The following is a 22867-nucleotide window of genomic DNA, read 5'->3' as shown; positions in this document are numbered from 1 at the left end:
GCATCTGACCACCAGCTCTCAGATTATGGAAAATCTGCTCTTTGGTCAAGGTCAACTGAGTTTTTATTCTTTATTTCCTCTGCTTATTTTGAATGACCATGGCTTGGGAATACAGATTGATCCCAAATTCCATGTTCCAATGTAGAGGCAGTTTTATGAAGTTTCATAGCTTAACAGAACAAAGTCCTAAATCAGGGCAAGTTTAAAATGTATTGGTGGGTGCATCAGAGAAGCAGGCACAGAAAGATAGGGGAGGCTTTCTTCTAGGCCCAAGATTCTGTCTGATGGTAGCCTGGAGTTGGTAGAAGGCAGTGGGTCTGCTAAGTCAGTAGGTTCTGTAGGTTTGTATTTACTAGTTACAGAATATTAGTTCTCATCCAGAAATAGGCAAGGAATAACTAGGAAAGGAATGTCAGTTTGTGAGGCTAAAGTTACCCCAAGATAAATAATTAGCCTCTGAACCTGCAACATTTCAATCTCACAACAGAGCTGAAATTCTAATCAGTCAGTCAGCCTCTGCAGACATAGCTCCTTTTCAGGAGTTTCCGTTCACTCTTCTAAGCAAGGCAGTGGACCAAGATCTAGGAAAGAACTCAGAAGTTAAAAGGCACAGGGCTAGGTATGCTCTTCTCCATTGTACCTCTTCTTCCTTGTCAGTATATTATAACTTTTCTCCCATTAGCTCCTTCCGTGCATGTAGCCTTTAATGTGTATTTTCAGGGACCAATCTTCCATGCTGCGGGGTTCTTTCATATGCTAAACTAGATAACCTACCCCTTGCCACAATATAGTATTTTAATCTATAGGTACAGTGACTGTAGTGCTTTCTCCTTTCTTATGATTAGTATATGAATGGAGAAACAGGAGGTGAGGTGTGAAATAGTTTGTGCACACTTCTATCTAGTTGGCTAACACCTTTTGTCTCTCCTTATCTTGTATGTATCTTATTGACTTTTGTACACTGCAAAATGCTAAGAGTCTTTGAATTAGAGAAAGGTCTCTAAGAAGCTCTGTTTCTTCTCCTCCATAAGAATTTTTTCTATATTGGAGGTACAGCTCTCCCTATGACTTCTTTGATCCTGCTATGCCAATCCAAGACTTTCTACCAAGGCCATTTTGCTTAGGAATTATAAATGAAGTTCCCAGAAAGGACCCCACAGCTTCCACTGAAATTTCATATTCTGTAAGGCCTGTGAACTGGCTTAGAATTCCATTAGTGTGGAGAGGTTGGAATGTTATAGGTCCACAGCCAAGTTATCTTGTTGTATCTTTAGAACCTGAAATACTCACTTATCACTATTATCTATAGTGGACCATTAGAAACTTCCTTTGGGTTGTTTGAACAACTTCCTAGTTTCTAACCATCAGAAGAACTAAGAAAGCAGTCAAATAGCATCTGAGACCTTGAACAGGGTATTTGTGCTTTACTCTGAGCAGCCTAACTAATATCTCCATTAATATTTGAAAAGCACCTTGATTTATGACTTCCTAGTTCTGTCACTATAAAATCTTCAAGTATTACAATGTTAAAACAAGACATTTAGGGTATTATAAACTTGTGTGCCTGCGCCTGGCCATGCACATTTGGCTCCAAAATAAACTCTATTTTCCCTTTTGAGGTAAGGGCTAATTTTATGTATCAAAAGGATCATGGTGTAGAAAGGATCTTTTGTGTACTATATGGAAGCATTACCTGTCAATAAAAAGATGATGGTCGATTAGCTGAGGCAAGAAATAGAAGGTGAAAATTCTGGTAGAGAGAGGGCACAGAGTTAGGCCTATAGTTAGGCACAGAACAGACTCTCCCTGAACTCTGAGGAAGATGGTTGCATGAGACTGTGGAGAGGTAACTAGCCTTATGGTAGATTTAATCTAAAATAATGAGATAATTGAGTTATGAGCTAGTGGGAACAAGCCCAAGCTTATGACCTAGGCATTTATTCATAATAAGTCTCAGAGTCGTTATTTTAGGAACTGTGGTTCAGGTAGAAAATTCTGTGGTTACATGGGTTTGGGTGTTTTACACTTGGTCATTTAAGTCATGACATTTTTTTTTTGCCACAAAGATACCAGTTCAGTGACCTAAATAATTCATATGTCTATGCCAGTGGTTCTCAACCTTCCTAATTCCATGACCCTTTAATATAGTTTCTCATGTTGTAGTGACCTGTAACCATAAAATTATTTTCTTTGCTATTTCATAACTGTAACTTTACTACTGTTATTAACCATAACATAAATAACTGTGTTAGGAGGCTTCAACAAAAGAGTCATTCAACCTTCAAGGGGGCTGCAACTCTTAGATTGAAAAACACCAGTCTAGGTAAACCCTTGTTCAAGCTAGCTGCCACTCTGCTGTGATTCCAAAGTGATTTTATGTTTAAGTACAAAACAGAGAGCTAACACAGGGTCATTTTATTTTTATTATTTAGAGTGAAGAGGTATCATGGTAGACAATCTCTGAAGATGTGGGAGAGGCTGAGTTGACAGGTTTTGGGCTTTTTTTTCTGTTTGTTTTTGTTTTTTTATGAGTTGACAGTTTTAGGACTGAGCCTCAGACCTAGTCTCCTTCGAGGCATTGTTTGTGTTAGAACAGAGAAACAATCTGTTTGCTTCTAGTTTGTCATATAGCTGTGCTTTGACATTTAAATCCCAAGGAGGGCCTGGTGCATGAAAGTAATGTCAGAAAAAATAGTTATGTGTTTGAAGATGAGAAGGGGAGGTAAAGGTAAATAATTTTAACATGCAGCTAGATAACTAGAGACAATTTCACACACACCATTTAATGTTATTTCTTGCTCTTGATATTATTATGTGAGATGTTTAAACAAGAATAGATAAAGACATTAAACATAATATATGAACATTTTACTAAGATACCGGCTTTGGCCAACTCTATAGATACATTGTAGAAGTTGGAATCAAAAGTAGGAACTCAGAGAACACCTTTCCCTAATTCTTTCATTCAGTGAAATATGGGGTTGATGGAAATAGAATTGAAGCCATAGACCATTTTCCTTTAGATCATTGTTTCTCAATCTGTGGGTAGCTACCTCTTTTGTGGTCATCAACCCTTTCACCTAAAACCATCAGAAAACATAGATATATACATTATGATTCATAACACTAGCAAAACTACAGTTATGTGGCAGCAACAAAAGTAATTTTATGCTTGGTCATCAGCACAGCATGAGGAACTGTATTAAAGGGTCTCATCTTTAGGGCAGCTGAGAACCACTGCTTTAGATCTTGGCTGTCCCCACAATGTCATGTGGGAATCTGCAATCCATTCCCAAATATGTTTATTCAAGGCACACTTAATGAAATTACATGGAATAATTAAATACTAATTATATTTTGAATTAGAAGGGACAGAAAAAGAGTTTCCCATAAAGTAAAATGAAAAGAATTCGTGAAGTTAAGTGCCTAGAAATAGACCCAAATCCTCAAGCTTAGAGATGGGAAAGGCAACTATCAAAACCTTCAGGGATTTGTAACACCAACTATGTATTCTTGCCAAGTCATTAGTGGCTTCAGTTTAACTAGACACTGCAGCCAAACGGAACATTAAGGGTGGTGCTTTATGGAGATAGCTCTTCACAAGGATGGCGGATTGGAATCGGAGGTACCCAACCAGTGGCATACACCCAAGGACTCCATAGCTACTCCTCCTCCCAGTCCCTGACTGTGTAGTTTTGTTTTGTTTTGACAAAATTTAAATTGCTAGAATATAAATCTCTTTAGGATTTTCTTTACTGGAGTCTGTTAAACTTAGCATATTGAATATGTACAGTGATATACATTATTCTCCTTTCTTCTCAAAAAGAAAGGCAGAGTTTTCAAATTCTTCCTGATGCTTTTGTATGGTACAAGTTTTCATATTAAGAGATGAAATGAGAGAGAGAGAGAGAGAGGGAGAGGGAGAGAGAGGGAGAGAGAGAGAGAGAGAGAGAGAGAGAGAGAGAGAGAGAGAGAGAGAGAGAGAGAGAGAAAGGAGGGAGGGGAGAATGGACTCAACATATCACTATCAGAGTGGGACATTCTTAATTTTATTAAAACAAAACTCAGTATGATGATTAAGGAAGTGTATTTATCTCAGTACTTTAGAAAGAACAAGCTCTTTTTCCTATTTATGTGTAATTGATGTATTACAAGAGGAAAAGTGAGCAAGGAATCACAAATGTTAGTAAGAAAACACAGAAACAAAAGAATACCCATCATTTTATAGAGACTTGGGGGTTTGCCATCATTTTTACTTTAGTCCTCAGTTGAATGCATGTATTTTTTTGGTGTGTGGATTTATCTTGTAAGGGTACATGATTCACAGAAGAATGATATCCTATACTCATATAGTATGTAAACTCAAGGAATGTTTTATTCTGCAGAAGACCATCATGTTGGGGTCACCTGTTACCAAGAGAGTCAATCAAGTGAGCTCACAGGTCTGATTTAAAGCACTTTAGGGGATTCTGGGGTAGATGAACTTCATCTTGCTCTATCTCTAAGGACATTATATTACCAGGTTGTAGAGACTGGAAACTGTTGCTGGTGAGGTCTGGAAACTTGCTGAGGAAGTCAGAAACAACTGTTGAGCCATTGTCCTTGCCTCAGACCAGGTGGCAAGGTAGCTTCTGAGGTTTGCCTGGACTTGCCTATGGTTCATCTCCTGAGCTACCAATTTGAAACATGTCATGGAGTCATCCCAGCCTCTTCAATCTATGCTGCTTAGGAGCCAGTGTTACAAATTTTTGTTGTTTGTTTGTTTTATTTTATTTGTTTGGTTTTTGTTTCTTTTTGTATGTTTATTTTTTTTCTTTAGTATATTTGTCTAAAATTCTGAAAACACCTGTAGGCCTTATGGTAGGGAAGAGGATAGCCTATGCCTCTGAATTTACTGCAGAGCTTATTAGAGTTGGGAACTTGTTTCCTTTGACAAAATCTGTCTATATCAAATAGAATGTTGCATGATCAAAGAGGAATGTAGGTGAAAGAATGCAGTATTGTGAGTATGTATATGTGTGTGGGTTTGCATGTATGTGAGTGTGTGTGTGTGTGTGTGTGTGTGTGTGTGTGTATAAAATACTGTAGAAAATGGGTCTGTATGGCACATAAATTGTAGCATCTGAGGGAGGCTTGTTAATCAGGAACCAAATTAGTTTAAATTGACCATTATCTGCACTTGTGATCAGTGTGAGCCCTCTAAGTACCACGCAGCATTTGTTTACAGGATTAACTTTGTTTTCCTTCAACAAGTGGCACCTGTTTCACATTTATTCAGGGATTTTTAATGATCTCCCTTTGCTATCTTAGCTTAATTCAGGGAAACCTTCATCAACAGGAAAGTTATTACCATGGATCCACATTTCAGAAGGACCCTCTGGGTGAATAGAAGGACCTAATATTAAGTGAATTGTTTCCTCTTTATTTCTTTTTCTTTTTTTAAACTGAAACTTCAGGCATTTTAAAGTTAAAGAGAACTGGGTTTTTGAAGTTAGAGCATCATGCATAAAAAATTTTATTAACTCGAGGGATGTTGTTAATCTCTTATGGAGATCAAGGGATCAGCAGATCTACACATAGATAAAAAGAAAGAAACTCAACCTAATATTAGAGTAGGATCTCGTCCCTTAGTAAACCTGAATTCAGAGGGGAAAGAAACTCAACCTAATATTAGAGTAGGATCTCTTCCCTTAGTAAACCTGAACTCAGAGGGGAAAGAAACTCAACCTAATATTAGGGTAGGATCTCTTCCCTTAGTAAACCTGAACTCAGAGGGGAAAGAAACTCAACCTAATATTAGAGTAGGATCTCTTCCCTTAGTAAACCTGAACTCAGAGGGGAAAATGAAAGCCATAAGAAGAGCTGAAATGCAAAGATGTCTGCACTCATGAGTCACTGCAGAGAGAACTAGAAAGAGATCACTGTAGCTTGCAAGGGCTTCAAAAAGGAGGACCTTTGAACTCCAGAGGAACTCCAGCCTCAAATCACAGAGAGAGGGAATCCTGAACAAGAGTTTACATGAACTGCAACGGACTGACCAGAGATCATCGAAATGAGAGTAGGAAGCCTGTGTAGATACGGTACAGCAGCTCTGGAAAAACAGGCTTCTCATTCATTGATTATCCAATCTTTCCACAATCATTTAATTGCTATCTGCAGTGTCTGTCTTGATAAAGAGGACGTAGCATTTTGAAAACTATCTATTTCTCTAGTTACATGTGTTTAGTGTGTGTGTGTGTGTGTGTGTGTGTGTGTGTGTGTGTGTGTGTGTGTGTGTGTATGAGCAGCATGTTTGTGTGGAGGTCAGAGAACAGGTTGCACGCATCCATTCTGTTCTACCACCACGTGGGTCCCAGGGATTGAACTCAGGTGATCAGGCTTGGAGGTCAGTGCCTTCAGATGTTGAGTCATCCGTTAGTCCTGTGTCAGTTTTCTCTGAACTCAAACTTTCCACTCTGCAGGGAAGATTTTTAAGCAAGAAGGTAAACAACTCAAAATAACTCAGTGCCCTATCAACCGACCAGATAAACTAGACCCTGCCCTCTCCAAGAGTATATAAATAGTAAAGACTGCTGAAAGTCACTCTCAGACACTCCAAGTTCCCTAGAAGAAGCAGTGTCGATTCAAGTAGCCTGAAATAGAAACCACACCAGCATAAGCTGCCTGAAAGAAGCAAGTATGGTGATGTTCCCCGGACATGGCTTAGAATAACTGAGCCACCAGGAAAGGGCACTCTTTATCCCATTGCATTGGACTGTGCTGTGTCCTTTGGGTTTGCAGCTTTTGTGAGCTGTCACCCTGGGGAGAACTTTTGTAATTTGCATTTGAGTAATTTCCTCTCCTGTCAGTAACCCTTTATTACCCAAATAGAACTCATTTATAACTTTAAGTTTTTCAAATTCTATTTTTAATGTTGGTTCTTAAATGCTTAACCTCCCTGTAACCCACCACCTACCAGAAGTAAGGGGGAAAACGGATATGGGGGAAGTGAACCTGTTTAGAAAGGTTCTTTGGAGCAACTCCCATTTGTGCTGTCTAGAAATTGGCAGTTCAGTAATCAGGTGGACAGGCAGCAGCAGTTCAATCCATTCCACAGATACTCCACTATCTGTGGAGTCCAGTTCCACAGAGTTGGGTTAGGAAGAGCAGTGACAGGACCTGACAGAGACAGCTTTGTCTGAGCCTTGGCCCAAGTCAGCAGGAGGGACTAACAGGAACATCAGGAGTTCCTGGCTATGCCTCTCTGAGGGAAGTAAAGATCATTGAAAATGAGAGACCCACAAGCATTGCACAGCTAGCTGTACCAGCAAGTCAAGCCGTGTCTCTCACTCCATGGAATCCTATTTATACCCTCCAAACATCACATGTTCTCTGCGTGTCTTATCTCAACACATATCTTGCCTCGGCTTGGCTCTTACTTCATTCAGCACTTGGCATCCAGTCAGCTCAAGTCCAAGGAGTCTTGACAAATACAGCTCAACTACACAATGTAAGGCAGACCGATACATGTGTGTTGTTAGCAAAGAAGCCTTCATCATGTATCCTTTCATGTGTTTGCTTTAGCAGATCATCCTTTCTCCCGGGTCTACTTCAGTGAAACATTCCTTCATGAGTCTGCTGTAGCCTTTCACACCTATGTCCACTGTAACAAACTGTTCCTTCACATTTTTCCCAACAAAATACTATTCAACTGATTCCTGAAAAACCCTTGAGTCTCCACTTCACTCATTGGTTTACCGAGTTGAATGTTGATTATATCCATACTTTTGTCTGTTGTCAGTTTCCTATGTGGGATAAATACAAGTTTGTTCATGTCTTCCCCAGAATAGTATCATATTCCAGGCACAGAAGATATAACCTTTGAAATCTTCCTATGTGGAGAAAAACATTTCCAGAAGAAAGAAAGAATCAAAACTATGAGTGATAGCCTCTGTAATTTGCCTGGAATTTGTACTAAGATTCAGATGTTCAAAAAGTCACAAATCACCAGCACAGAGGACAGATATCCCAGGCAATGGAAAAATACAGAAGAGAGATGTGCATGTAGAAGATTTTGTTTGCAAGCAGGAAACATCTCATCATCATCTTGAGTCCTTTAAGAGATTCACAGCTACTGGAGAAGAAAAATAGATGGCTAGAAATTTCAGGAGAACCAGAGGTGTAAAGGCCCTCAGTGGTTTTGCCTATGAAAAGGATCGTGTGCTTTAAGCCATACACGGAGGTCACAGAAGGATTTTCAGGGAAGTTGTACTTTGTGTCATTAGTATTGTCTCTAGTGTTTTCAGTAGAACTGGTGGAAGCTGACCATGTAACAACTGTAAAAGCAACTGGACAAGTGAAAAGGGTAAAACCAAAGCATCTTAGATGAACTAAAGAGAACCCACAGATGTAGAGGGAGGATGAATGGCACCATGAAAGGAAACCTGGTTTCCATGTTAGAAATGGCTTTTGGCAGCAAACCACGGAACTGAGAACGGGACCCCCGTCAAAGGAATCTTAGAAAGGACTGAAAGAGCTTGAAGGGGCTTGAGACCCCATATGAACAACAATGCCAACCAACCAGAGCTTCCAGGACTAAGCCACTACCCAAAGACTATACATGGACTGACCCTGGGCTCCAACCTCATAGGTAGCAATGAATAGCCTAGTAAGAGCACCAGTGGAAGGGGAAGCCCTTGGTCCTAACAAGACTGAACCCCCAGTGACCGTGATTGTTGGGGGGAGGGCGGTAATGGGGAAGGATGGGGAGGGGAAGCCCATATAGAAGGGGAGGGGTAGGAGTTAGGGGGATGTTGGCCCGGAAACTGGGAAGGGGAATAACAATAGAAATGTAAATAAGAAATGCTCAAGTTAATAAAGATGGAAAAAAAAAAAAGAAATGGCCTTTGGGAAAGACTAAAGTACCCTCTTTACTAGTCTCTGAGCAGTACCTTAAATGAATATTCCTGTAGTGATATCACATATGTCAGTTGGAATAAGAGTGCTGGAATCTGAAAGCAGTAATGACTGTGAACAAGAGAGGAAAGTATAAAAAAAGTAGCACAAGAGAATCTGAGGAGATTTGAAGTAGAGGCAATCAGAAAAAAAGAAAAAAAAGGAAAAGAGGCGCTGTAAGACCTACAACATTCAGGATGGCAGACAGTACCTACATATGTATTTTAAAATGAACTTCTAATTCAGATGCACTAAAGCTGTGAACTATATAACTAGTCCTGAATACTTAGCAGAAATCAAACATCTCATTAGTCATTTTATATTGATTCCACTTTATATTAAATAAGATACAGTATTGAAGTTATATATGGAGACTCGAGAAGTCTCAGTGGTTTAGAGAACTGGCTACCATTTCAGAGAAACCTAATTTGGTTCCTGGCACCCACATGGCAGCTTTTTATTCTAGTTCAAGGCGATTTGGATACCTACTTCTGGCCTCTGAAGGTACCAAGCACATACATGGTGCATAAATATTCATGAAGCAAAATACTGAGACACATAAAATGAATAACTAAATATATAAAATTCCATATGATATGTGATATAGTGTGATAGGCCATCTTGGCCTAGAATCTTCTTTGTGGTTGCGGTTGGACAGAATGTGGCTAATGGTGACTGCAGCTTCTCTGTTGGTCTTGTACACTGGTGAGTTAAAACTTCTAAAGCTTTAGTAGAGCTCAGCAAACGATCTTTCCAAACTGTTTTATTTCTGAACAATGGGCATTCCCAGGAGATCTGTGCAACTGGCTTCAATCCAAAATCCTCAGCCCCTTTTAATTAGTTAGAAGTTTCCTTAAGCCAATAACATCTCCAGAGAATATCTTTACTGCCTCGGAAGCCAGGTGTGTTGGTTTTCTCTTAGAATATTAATTCCCTATTCATTAAAAATAAAGTAAGAATTCAATGGAGGAAAAAAGAGGACTAAATTAAGTAGATGATATATTGGTTGAATACAAGTTAGAACTTCATGGTTCAATGATTAATTTCTCCACTAAAATACCTGCCAGTTATACATTTTAAGTATAACACCTAATATTCTTGCTTTTAAAGTTTCATCTTTGTAAGACATTGGTTTCAACTACTATAAACAAAGACTCAATTACAAGTTCTTAGACATATCTGAAATTTATTACACTGCCTGTCCTTTATGTGTATAACGGCATACTTAAGGTTCCTTGTAGATCTGTAGTTTGTAAGAATGAGAACAGGCCTGAGCTGGCTCCCTATTGAGATTCAGATAATCATGTACTTTTTTAGTGTAGATTGGAAGAATGAATGAATGAATGAATGAATGAATGAATGAAATTATAGCATAAGAAAGGGCTGTGAAGTTATAAAGAAGGAAAAGCATAATTCCTAATGGAGAAATTGTGCAGTGTGTTATGGAGGAGATGGTGTTAGAATCAATCTTTTGAGTAAAGAAGAACTAACAGGAAGTAATAAGAGTCAAAGCTATCTGGGGAAATAAGGCTTTGGCAGGGGGAGTTGCACAAAATTCTCAGAATGCCTGAAAATCTAAGCTGTGTGTCTAAATTCCAGAGGCCATTCACTTCTGTCCTATGGATGTGTTCAACTTGGTGTACAGGAGAGGAGTGACCATTGGAGGTTACTTGGGGAATTTCAATTCATTTCCTCCCAAATCCCTCCTGCCAGCTCTTCATAACCCATCCTTTTCAAGTCAGTGGTCAGTGACGCCTGGAAGAAAGTGCATGAGAAATGGCTTTAATAGAAGTACTTTAAAATAATAGTTTGCAATCAAGAACTATCCTCTCTTTCAAATGATTAGAATAAAAGAGGAAAGCAAGTGACTTATAGTGCAAATTTCACTGCAGAAGATTTTCTTCTTGGAGAAATTAGATTTCAACTGCCAGGGGAAATAGGAATGTTAGAGAAGTACCCAAGGTGGAAAAACAGCTTGTAACCATATCGCAGTTGTCCTATGATAGCTCTTTCTGTGGGACTATTAGGTGGGACAATGAGAAGGATACAGCCAGCCTTCTAACTTCTGCATCTTGTCTGCCAGAGTAGAAAATGCAGCTTACAGGATGTTGAAAGCCAGTCATGTGAGATATGATGTCTTATAGTTCTGAAATAAGAAAGCCTATTGACTTTACCATATCTGAGAAAATAAATCAAGGAAGGGAAATTTGAAATCTTTTATGATAACCTAGCACCCAGCTGAGAACTAATTAGTTTCTCCTCAAAACTCAGGTGTTTTGTCGTTTGCCTATATCACCTGCAACCTTAATATACATGTTTTATATTACTTGTAGAAAATAAAATTAAATAAAAGTTTCCACACCCATAATTCACTGTTTCTATGGAGAAATGAGCCTAGTATAAAACATGCATGCTAAGTGGATGGTCTTTAAAGTCCTTACTGACACACACTTTCCTAGCTTATCCACCAGCAATTTAAAAAGTTGTTTTTAAAACACTAGAAAAACAGAAACAGTACAGTAGATTGAAGAAAAAGAAAATAGTTGTTCATTTAAAAATGAGGGAATAGTAGAAGGCAGATTTCTGTCACCTGTTCCCAGAATGTAATGTTCTATACTTCTCCCCCGAGCTACCTGGATGATCTCACTGATGTCAGCAGCACCTTAGCTCTGTGTTCACACCCATCTTCTCAGCAAAAAGAACTTGTCTACCTTTTACTTAGGGCACAAAGAGTTAAGGGGTGTGTGTCTTAGTTAGGGTTTCTCTTGCTGATAAAACACCATGACCAAAAGAAGCGACTTAAGGGGGAAAGGTTTATTTCATTTTACAGCTTGTAATCCATCACTGCAGGAATTCTGAGCAGGAATTCCAGAGCAGTGCTGATTACTGCCTTGTTCAGCCTGCTTTCATATAATACCTGGGCCTTTATTCTAGGGGTGGTACCATAGAAAATGACTCCAGGCATCCTCGCAAGCCAAGCTAATCTGGTAGGGGCTTTTGCCCACTTGAGGTTCCCTTTCCCCAAAATACTGGAGCTTGTGTCAATTTGACATGAAACCAGCATAGGGGAAGGTGAGGGCAAGTAAAGGGGAGGAGTGATGGAAACCAGCATGATCAAGTATTACATGCTTGTAAAAATACAATCCCACACAAAATGAAATGTCTTCCACAGAGGCCAACTCCAGTAAATCTGAGTCAGAATCAAACAAACAAAAATGTATTTGTGGAAACTCAAATGTAGATATTACAATAGTAAGGTGGCTAATTTGTCACAAAAGTAGATAAACTTTAACAGCAAATGGGATGTGAATAACAGGTGTGACTTGGCGTAGCACTGGAAACGTTAAAGTGTGTGCTCACCTTTTCTGACAATTGCGAGCCTTACTGACATTGTGCCAGTTCTTGATTCCAGAGAGATTCGCCGATTCACATCTGTAGTTCATCACTCAGATGCTCATGAGTTAATATGTCTGCACCATGTCACTTCATTTGCTCTGCCCCAAACCAACTAGATCCCTCTTCCGTATATTGGTTACATAATCACATGGATTTGGTAATAATGGGGTACACTGTATTCTTTCTCAGCAATGGGTTTTCTATGGATTCCTCAAGGTCTGTTCCTTCTCAGTGATCGTTTAGTTTGTGTCCCGGGAAGTTCAGTCTATAACAACATGGCCTGCTTGGGAATATAAGCATGACAACGGACAGTCCTCTTAACATGGACATGTGACTTCGGTCAGGGCAGTCTTAGGCTGAGGACAGAAATAAGGGAACTTGTTTTTGTTGTTAATAGTTGTATTTGGTTTTCAAGACAGACTCTTCCCTTGTTTCACAGTGAATCCTCCTGCCCTGCTCAGGCCAATGTCATAGTCATTGCTGAACTACTGGGTCAAGTTCATCCACGATCCACGTTCTTCGCTGATTGGAGCCATTGTATTTTCTTTTCAGGGAGGTGGGCTTCAGGAGACTGTTTCCTGAAGGGCCTGTCTCCCCAGATTCACTTTCCACAGTGTGCTTGGCCATCTCCCCTTTGCCAATGAGATGTATCATATATACTTACCAACACTGTATCTGACATCTTGGTATGTGGGTCTATAGAATATCCCATATCAAATACCTTATAAATAAAGAAATTAGTAACAACAACAACAACAAACCAAATGTCTCATGGGGATGAAGGCGGAACAAAAGGAATTGTGGCAGGAGGAGGCTCAGTGGATCCTGGTACACAGGCATTTGTCTTCCCACTATTATCACAGAGCAGAATTGTTGAGACAGAGTTCTGGGGTCTCTTGTATAGAATCACTAACCCCATTGATATATTCTCTACCTTCACAATTTAATACCCCACCCCCATAGTCTCACCTTCACATAGGATCACACTGAGAACCAGGTTTCAGTAGGTAGGTTCTGAGGGGACACCTTCACACAGGATCACACTGAGAACCAGGTTTCAGTAGGTAGGTTCTGAGGGGACACCTTCACACAGGATCACACTGAGAACCAGGTTTCAGTAGGTAGGTTCTGAGGGGATACAGGCATTCCATGAATTCCGTTCATCTTTTGTCTACAGAGCATCCACAGTGTAAAAGTTCAATTTAAACTTTTGGAAAACTTCTCTTTCATTTCTTATTTTTATTCATTCCCTTTGCGATGTAATTATTATTACATCAACTCACTATCTGATGCCGGCTGTTGAGTTGAAATGAATCAAAACTATTGCTCTTTAAAAGAAACATGGAAATTTTGCAAGATACATTGCATACTAATTAAAGTTCAAGAAGCCTGAGGCAAGAAAAAAAGATAGGCTGTTGCTTAAGTTATGCAAAATATTAAATATTCAAGATTAATTAAAATCTAGGAAAAGATTTTTTTAAGGTACCACTTAGAGTTTACAGAGAAGTTAATGCTTTTGTTATTAACTGCTAGCTACCAGACTAGCTTGATGAATTAAAACTTCAACTAGAAACAGCAAAAAAAGTGCATTTTTGAGGTAGATATGATCAAAACACATTATACAAACTTCTCAAAAAACTAAGAAAAGATGTTCATTTGTGTTGGTCTAGGTGGCTTTTCCTTTTTCTTTTTGCTCTGCAAAAATCACCCATAACTATACACTATACCTTAATGTCAACTCTATAGCAAATCATGGGAGGAAGGTGTGTATTTTTACTTTTTTAAAGAAAAGGCATTGTGTTGGAGGATATTTGATCGCACTGTAAACCCTAAGATTGTGTTGTTTACTGGAAAAAACCTGTTTCTATTTTTGTTATGGCTCAGCCTTAGTACACACCTTTAATCCCAAACAATGAAGGTAAAGTTAGTTTACAGAAGGAAGCACCCTTGTTTGAAAGTGATGTCTAATTGAGTGACAGACAAAGTGACAAGTCAGAGAAAAATTTGACAGGACAGGCTATGCCTAACTCTCATGAGAACAGACAGGAAAGAGAGGCTACTTCTGTGAGCACAAAGACTGGAAAAAAGAAGGCAGTTTTATCGGGACAGTTCTACAGAGAGAGAACAAGCTAGACACAGACGAAGACAAAATGAACAGAGAATGAGGAGGAGACAGAAAATTAGAATATATTGCCAAAGTAATTATGAACTCAAATAGAGCCATTCAGAAGAAGCTGAGAGAGGCCATTTGAATCGGTTAGAATGGAGAGAAGTTTTGAGTCAGAACAGCTGAGTTGACCAACCAGCCCAAGTTCAGAAAGAGCTAGAAAGGGTGAGTTTATTCACTAGTAAGTTTGAGACTGAAACATTCTAGGCCTAGATAAGTTTGTATGGAGGCTAGATGCTTTGAGGACTAGGCCTATGGTAGCAGACAGATTGAGGCAGTTAGCTTCTGAAAGGACAATTATAGTATTATAATGACCTCCCAAATAAAAACATCACACAGAATTAATGTAGTCACTCAAATAAATACTTGTCTAGTCACAAAATACACCTGAGCAAACTTCTACACAGCATAGTTTCAGGCTATGTTTTGTTTTGTTTTGTTTTTTAAAGGGATTGTCTCCCTTTAAAACCCATCCCGCTAGTTTTCACAGTGAAAAGTTTTGCTGGAATAAAAGTAGAAAATTTGTCTTGGCATCCTGGTGAAAACCCCTTTTTAAAAAATTCACTAACCTATTTCCTTTCAATACTAGTGTCTCTCAAGGTTTCTAGCAGCTTCCAAACATTGAATCTAACAAATGTATGCAGGAAGATTAGAGCAAATACCTCTTCTTCCCCATGAACAGACTCAAGAATGAATGCTTATTTTCTAGGTAGGAGAATCCTTGGCTTTTGTCTTCATTCTACCCCCTGCCTGCTCTGCCCTCTCTCAAACCACAGGCAAGCTCCCCATGGCTTACTTTTTCAGACAGCCAAGAGGAGAAGCTTTCCAGTGAAATCAAATCTTGGCACCACAGGAGCCCCGATGATGGCTTGACAAGTGCCCCCACTGTTCCTGGGCAGCATAGCATTTTTAGTTTGTGGGCCACAGAGATGTAGACAAATGGCCAGAGTATGGGAGACAATTTTTTTGTTGTTGTTGCTGATGATATTTAGCTGGAATATTTAAAAGTATACTTAAAAAAAGAGAACCCCAAGATAACATTTTTGTTTGATGACTTAATTTACAAATGACCTCTTTCTATTTATGATTGAAAATAAGGTAAATTAGAACAGAAAAGGCAGACGTTACTATAATGCCTAAGCTTGAGCTTGAAATCTGGCTGGAATGTTCTTGGAAGCTTTATGACACCTGCAGATGCAGCAGACTTAATATACCCCACAGGGGATGCTGTTTAGATTGTCCATCAGTGATTTCTGTGGCTATTGGCTCAACATAGTACCAAAATTACTGTGTCAAATTCAGAGAGTATTCTCTTCAACCTCATCTCATGTGCCATGCAGGAGGTACCATAGCCTGCCTGTTCAATGCACCAAGAGCCAATTCATCAGTAGAGTCATTAGTCATGGTCTCTCCAAAGTCCTTCCTATCAAATGCCGTCAGGCCTTTCTGATTCTTTGTGTTGCTACCAGTTGTGGCAAATCAGAGACAGACAAAGCAGTCAAATGTCATTTTCTGTCCAGGTATCTCATCAGTTGAATCCTGGAGGTAGAGACTTTTACCAGGAATACAAAGAAACAAGTTGATCTTTGGAAATAACACTATTTTTCATTAAGGGAAACAACTAAATTTGTTAATGGCATAAATCTGGGAAAGTTAAGAATTGACCGTTCACCAATTAGATAGTGTTAGAATTGAGAGCAATAATCTTCACTTACTCTATAAGTTCGATAGTGCAAGCAGGCCGTGTGTCAAAATGTCATCTCTATTGAGGAGCTATTAAATAAAATTCCTCCAGGAGTGTCATCATTCTGAAGGGTTTGGCATAATATTTTAAAGTATTTCTTGATGATCTGAATACAAAATAACCCAGGCATATACTGAATATCCCAAGTGGTGACATTAAAGTGACTTCTTTCAGGGCTTTGGTGCTGTCCAGGGGAGTAAAACAGCCACACAGAATGGACTTGGGAGGGGGCAGCGCTCAGTCTTACTTCCTATTTCCCACGAGAAGCACTGCTGGGATGCACAGAAGATGCTCACTTCCTTGTTCTGTGTAGCTGTATGGCAGGAAGCATCCCACAGGCAGTGGGAGGCAGGAGGATAAACACAAAAGATGCCGGAACAAGACATTATTTAAACAGATATAGCTCAGTAAAATTATGGAATGCTAAGAATGTATACATTCTCTAAATTGATTTTGTATACTGTCATTGATATGAGGAAATTGTGTAATTCTACTCTACATTAATAAGCACTCTGTTAGGGATGATTTCTGAGAGCAACCAAAAACCCTACTTGCAAGCCTGCTTGCAAGCATGAATTCCTGGCTTGTGCTCTGAAACTGAGTAAATAGTAGGGATTTAGCCTTTTGAGAACACAACATTTATGGCAACAAAGAACATGATGAAGTATTTGCTCAGCATTCATCCCCAATAGAGGACCGTAATATAATTATCACTGGGTCTTCTGACAATACAAGCTGCACAAGAAAACAAAAACCTGTCCCTTGAATACACAAATGCTCTTCAGAGGATGCAGATGGAAATTTACCCAAAGAGTTTGGCTTTGACCTTTATACCTTTATGAATTATATATTATTACTGTCTCGAGTGAAGCTGTTCATGCCTCGTTGTTAGCTTAACAGCTAACAAATGAGTGGGACTTTTGAAAAGCAATGTTTAACATCATTTAAACTGTTACTTTAAAATTAATTTTCACTGAGAGGGTGCACTAATAGCTATGTTTCCGCTGGTAGCTCATTCATGCATGCACAAAGAACACTGAAATTAGGGGTGACCACTAAGATTCAATTTGAGAGCGACACATTTGGAGATGCTGGATGCTGTAAATTATTCTTGTCTGCGCAGAACTGCTGCTTCAGAGGCTTACGAGGGATTCTCTTCTCTTAAAATATAGCTGTTCTATCCACCCTTCTATTAAAAAATATTAAGACATATGTAAATAGCATGAGCATCCACAACTTCTAAATTCTATAATTGAGAGTACTGGTCTCTCATCCCAAGGACCTAGGCTCAGTTTCTATCATCCACATGATGTCTTGATGTCTTGAAACCATCTTTAATTCAAGTTCCTGGGCATCCAGTGACCTTCTTTGACTTCTGAGAACATCAGTCACACTCATGTACAAACAAATACATACAGGCAAAGTACTCACGCACATAAACTAAATCTAATTCTCTAATATAACCTAAATGTAGATATTATAAATATATACACATCATTTGTACAAGTACATGTATATGTTGATATATATGAAATATATATATATATATATATACACACACACATACATACATACACACAGTACTTAATGTGTATTTATCCACTGACTACATATAAGATCCATCATTCTATCTGAGTGGTCTGTTAAAGTTTTAGGACTGGCATTATCATGAATTTATAATCATCCCGTAACTTGTTCCTTATTCCTGGAATGTTTAGACACTGAGTGGGCCCTGGCTGTGTGACCCATATAAGCCCTTCCATACCCTGAAGATATTCAGCAGAATCACTACATGATCAAAGGTCCTGAGTTATTTGTGGATATCCCAACTTTGTTATTTAGTGTAAACGAAACTAGAGTTCATAGCCACTTCCGCAGAGAACTGTCAGATTACCTACCTCCTGTGGACTCTGATTCGTTGCCAATACAGTTTCACGAAACATGTTCTGTTACATACTTCCACATGTTTTTGGGAAACTCACACAATGCCATTCATTCCTTTCAGGTATAAGTTTTAAGTTGCAAATATTGGAATAGACATTTTCAGTGAATTCACCAAAGCAAAATTCTTATATTCTTAACTCTATTGTCAGAAGTCATTGGCGGTCAGGGTGGGGTGAGCTGCTTTGTTGAAGTGTCATGGAACGTGATCCCCGAATGTATCCATATTGAACTGCAGTGACGAAGGCTGCGAGAATGGCTCGGCATCTAGCTGAGTGCACAGTAGCACAAGGTGGAACATGGGGATCTTTTCCACTAATGACCTCTTCACTGCAAGTCATATAATGAAAAATAAACACAAACTATTGTTGCTCATTTAATCCTTTTACCAGTTCCCTACAATAAGTATTTTCTTCCCTCCCTCCCTCTCTCCCTCCCCCTTCCTTTTATGTCTGCTGCCCTCCCTCCTCCCTCTCTCTTCCCCCTCCTCTCTCTCTCTCTCTGAAATGTCTGTAGTAGTTTTGAAAGTGGTTGAATTTAATACAGAGAATTCCTTTAATTAAGTTAGTGTGGCTAGGTTGATTTTTGTCCAAAATATCATAAAAACCATCCAAGCAATAATTTATATGCTCACAGAGAAATCTAATTTAAATACATAAAATACTGAACATAGCTTTGATAGTTTTAATAATTGCAGAGCGTGCACTACTGACATTGCTTAAGTTGCTCTGTGTCTTTAAGGGAGAAGCACGTTCCTAAGCCTAATCTTCATGGGACTCCATAGGCCCGTGGCACATTACAGCTTTATTTTACAGATTTTAATACCTTCTGTCATGTATGAAAATGTGCATATAAAGTCATAATATACACATGTCTACTCACCCCAGATAGGAAACCCAGGGCAGACCAAAGTCATGAGTCTATCAGAGTCCAGTTTGTTGAACCCAGCAAATTTATTGGGGTTACTCATGGGAGCATGAATATCTCAAAGGCAGTTATGTCACTAAATTACAAAAGTTGTGCCCCTGGAGGTCTCTGTACAGGTCTGGGAATCAGCCTTTGTTTCTGGGTTGGTCAGTATCTTCCCCCTCTTGTAACTGTTAACTACTTCTATCTCCCAGGTGGGGGGCGGGAGTGAGTGAGTTTTGTAGCTTTTCAGCTTACCGGGACATATAAAGTTTATTTAATTATAAAGTCTCAGAAGCCTTCAAGTCCTTCTCCTTCCTACAGTGATGCTTCAATTCAGAGGAAATCACCACACACTAGCTTTGCTAGTAGGTATTTACTTCTAAATTGCTTTTGCTTTCAATAATTGATCTGTGCCCTGTGTTCAGTTGCTAGTAACTGTGTAGACATTCACTGTTGTTGTTTGAAACCAATAATCACTATATAGCCCTGGATGGCCTAGAACTGGCGATGTAGGCCAGGGTGGCCTTGAACTCAGTAGTATCCACCTGCCTCTGTTTTTCAAATGCTGAGATTAAAGACCATGCATCACCACACATGGCCTTAGACCATTCTTTCAAGAAATCATATGTTAAATTCAAGATCATGGATATTACCCTCCTATATGTCTCAGCTCCTCAGTTACAAGACCGTCTCATTTGCCTCAACATAATCAGTAATTATACCCACTTCTTGATGGCTTTTTCCCCTTTCCTTCTAGTTCTCTGAATCAACTTTAACAAAATACAATTTTTCTTCCTTCTTCTCTTTCTACTACACTATTACTTCAAGTTACATTATTATGACATTTGTGTAGTCATCCTCCAATTCTTTGCTTCCATCAGAAAAACAATTAGCAATCTAATCAAATGGAACTTTCTAAGACTTTCCTATCTCTTTGAAGCAGATAATGTGGTTCAGAATAAAATCCCACCCCTAGGTTTATTGACACACACTGAAACCCATGGCCTTTAATTCCAAATGAGCCCAAGGCTACACCATGCCTCATTGCTCTGTGCGGTTAGTCTTGTCCACTCTCACATTCCTTCCATCTATGGTCCTCCCCACTACAGCCGATTTTATTTCCTAATTTTTGAAAATATAAAACTAATTTGTTTTATACTTCTCTTTAAGTAGCAATAATCAACATTGTCCCCCTTGTTTCCTTCCTTTTTTGAAACTTGTCCCCTATTATTAGAGTCATTTACATCAGCTTTTAGAAACCTTTAATTTGCTCAATACAGCTGGAGAGTCTCCATGTTCATCACCTTCATTACTGGCCACTTTCCTTTTCTTTTCTCCATCTTGATTAACTTGGGTATTTCTTATTTACATTTCAATTGTTATTCCCCTTCCTGGTTTCCATCCCCCAACCCCTACCCCTCCCCTTTCTTAAGGGTGTTCCCCTCCCCATCCTCCCCCCATTACCGCCCTCCCCCCAACAATCACGTTCACTGGACAGGACCCAGGGCTTCCCCTTCCACTGGTGCCCTTACTAGGCTATTCATTGCTACCTATGAGTTTGGAGCCAGGGTCAGACCAGTATAGTCTTTGGGTAGTGGCTTAGTCCCTGGAAGCTCTGGTTGGTTGGCATTGTTGTTCATATGGGGTCTCAAGCCCCTTCAAGTTCTTTCAGTCCTTTCTCTGATTCCTTCAACTGGGGTCCAGTTCTCAGTTCAGAGGTTTGCTGCTGGCATTCACTGGCCACTTTCCTAAAACATTGTTTTAGTGTCTCTCAGTTGCTTTTGCATGAGAATTCAGTTCCTAGACCTCTTCTCTTTGATCTTTTTTTTTTTTTTTTGGATATTTTTTATTTACATTTCAAATATTATTCCTTTTCCCTGGTTTCCTGGCCATAAACCCCTTATCCCATCCCCCTCCTCTTCCCTATCATCCCACCATTCCCGCTCCCCCATGACATTCCCCTACACTAGGGGATCTTCATACTGACTAAAAGATCTTAATCCAGAGCAGGAGCTGCTACTGTACTAATGGATCAACGTTGTATACCTGCTCTGTGCTTTCCATTGAGTTACAGACCTTACCTTCAAGTTCATCCACCTAGTAAGATTCTTGAACTGTTCTGTAAAATCAAACTACCATAAAAATTAAATTCCCCTTTTTAGTGTTCTCCACCTAAGAAAATATCAGTTCAATTTGTCTGTTTACTTAGCTTCACTCTTAGCTTCATTGTTACCTCTTCCTGATGTCCCTAACATTTCAAATACAGCCCATACCCTCAACATGTTAATATAACTGAAATCCAATTGCTTCTCATGATTGCTCCATTTCCTCTCCTGGACCATTAATTGCCTGGATTGTAATAATTTTCCAATTGATCTTCCTGCTTTCACCCTTGGCCTGGCTTCCACAGTCTAATTTCAGATCAGCAGCCGCATTGATATATCAAAATGAGATATTTCATCCCATTCAACATGAAAGCCAAAATCTTTACTAGTGGGGTTTTATTTAGAAATTGCTTTTGTTTGAAAATATATGTGATGGTTTGTATGTGCTCAGCCCAGGCAGTGACACTATTAGAAGGTGTGGCCTTTTTGGAGTATGTGTATCACTCCGGGTGTGGGCTATAAGATCCCCATTCTAGCTGCTAGTCTCCTGATAGCAGCCTTGAGACGAAGATGTAGAACTCAGCTCCTCCCGCGCCGTGCCTGCCTGGATGCTGTCATGCTCCTGCCTTGATGATAATGAACTAAACCTCTGAACCTGTAAGCCAGCCCCAATTAAATGCTGTCCTTAGAATAGTTGCCTTGATCATGGTGTCTGTTCACAGCAATAAAACCCTAAGACAATATATATATATTTAATGGAAGTACTTCTACACTATGCAAACATTTGCCATCATTCAATTCCAAACAATGGATATTTCCTTACAATAATAATGAGACAATTTTGAGACATCCAGACAGGTAACTACAAGCAGGAAGGCTTTTACTTGCCTGCAATATCACCATGTCTCTTGTTTTGCAATGTTTCTACTATTATGAGCAGAAACTTGACTATAATTAGTGGGAATATCATTGTGAAAATGTCCTATGATGTAATTTCTAATCCCTTTGCTTTTGATAGCTTCCGTGTTGACACACTCAACTCTCTTGGAAAGATCTAGAATCTAGAGGTAGAATAGTCTATAAGTATGTTTAGATAGTTCCTTGTCTGATCAGCCAACCCAAACCAAACAACCATTTATCTGTTTTCTATTTCTTTTTTTAAAAATCAAGATTTAAATTTTAACCTGTTCATTTTTTGGAACTTTCTTTAGTATGATTGGCTATGTCACTTGTCCCAAATTGTTCTGTTCACAACACATTTCATGTCCTCAGCTTCTTAAGAGGCTTTCTATGGTAAGTCACCATGACAAAAGCAATTTGGAGAGGAAAGGGGTTTATTTAATCATATAACTTGTACTGCATCATGCAGGGAAGTCAGAACAGGAACTCAAGTAGGGCAGAACTGGATCAGGAGCTGAGGCAAAGACCATAGGATAGCTGCTTGCATAGCTCCTTACGGCTTACTCACCTGTTCTCTTATATAAACCTACTGGTGACACCACCCACAGGAAGCTCACACATCAATTATCAGTAAAGAGAGTGCATTGCAGGCTTGCCCACAGGCCAATCTCATGTTCTCTCAACTGAGGTTCTGTCTTCCCAAATGCTTCTAGCTTGTGTCAAGTAGACAGAAAAACTAGCCAGTACACCCATTGAAAGATGATAAAGAAA

The 22867-nt window shown here is 39.2% G+C and overlaps 1 protein-coding gene across 1 annotated transcript in view; it reads left to right on the top strand.

Annotated features, from left to right (window-relative positions):
- Positions 1-22867, top strand: part of Cntnap2 (contactin associated protein 2) — a 2154251-nt gene that overhangs the window by 1173092 nt on the left and 958292 nt on the right. The window lies entirely within an intron of this gene.

Source organism: Rattus rattus, chromosome 6 (genome assembly GCF_011064425.1).
Source record: "Rattus rattus isolate New Zealand chromosome 6, Rrattus_CSIRO_v1, whole genome shotgun sequence".
Lineage (NCBI taxonomy): Eukaryota > Metazoa > Chordata > Mammalia > Rodentia > Muridae > Rattus > Rattus rattus.
The sequence above is the reverse complement of the archived record's forward strand: the minus strand, read 5'-3'. Positions and strand labels throughout refer to the sequence as shown.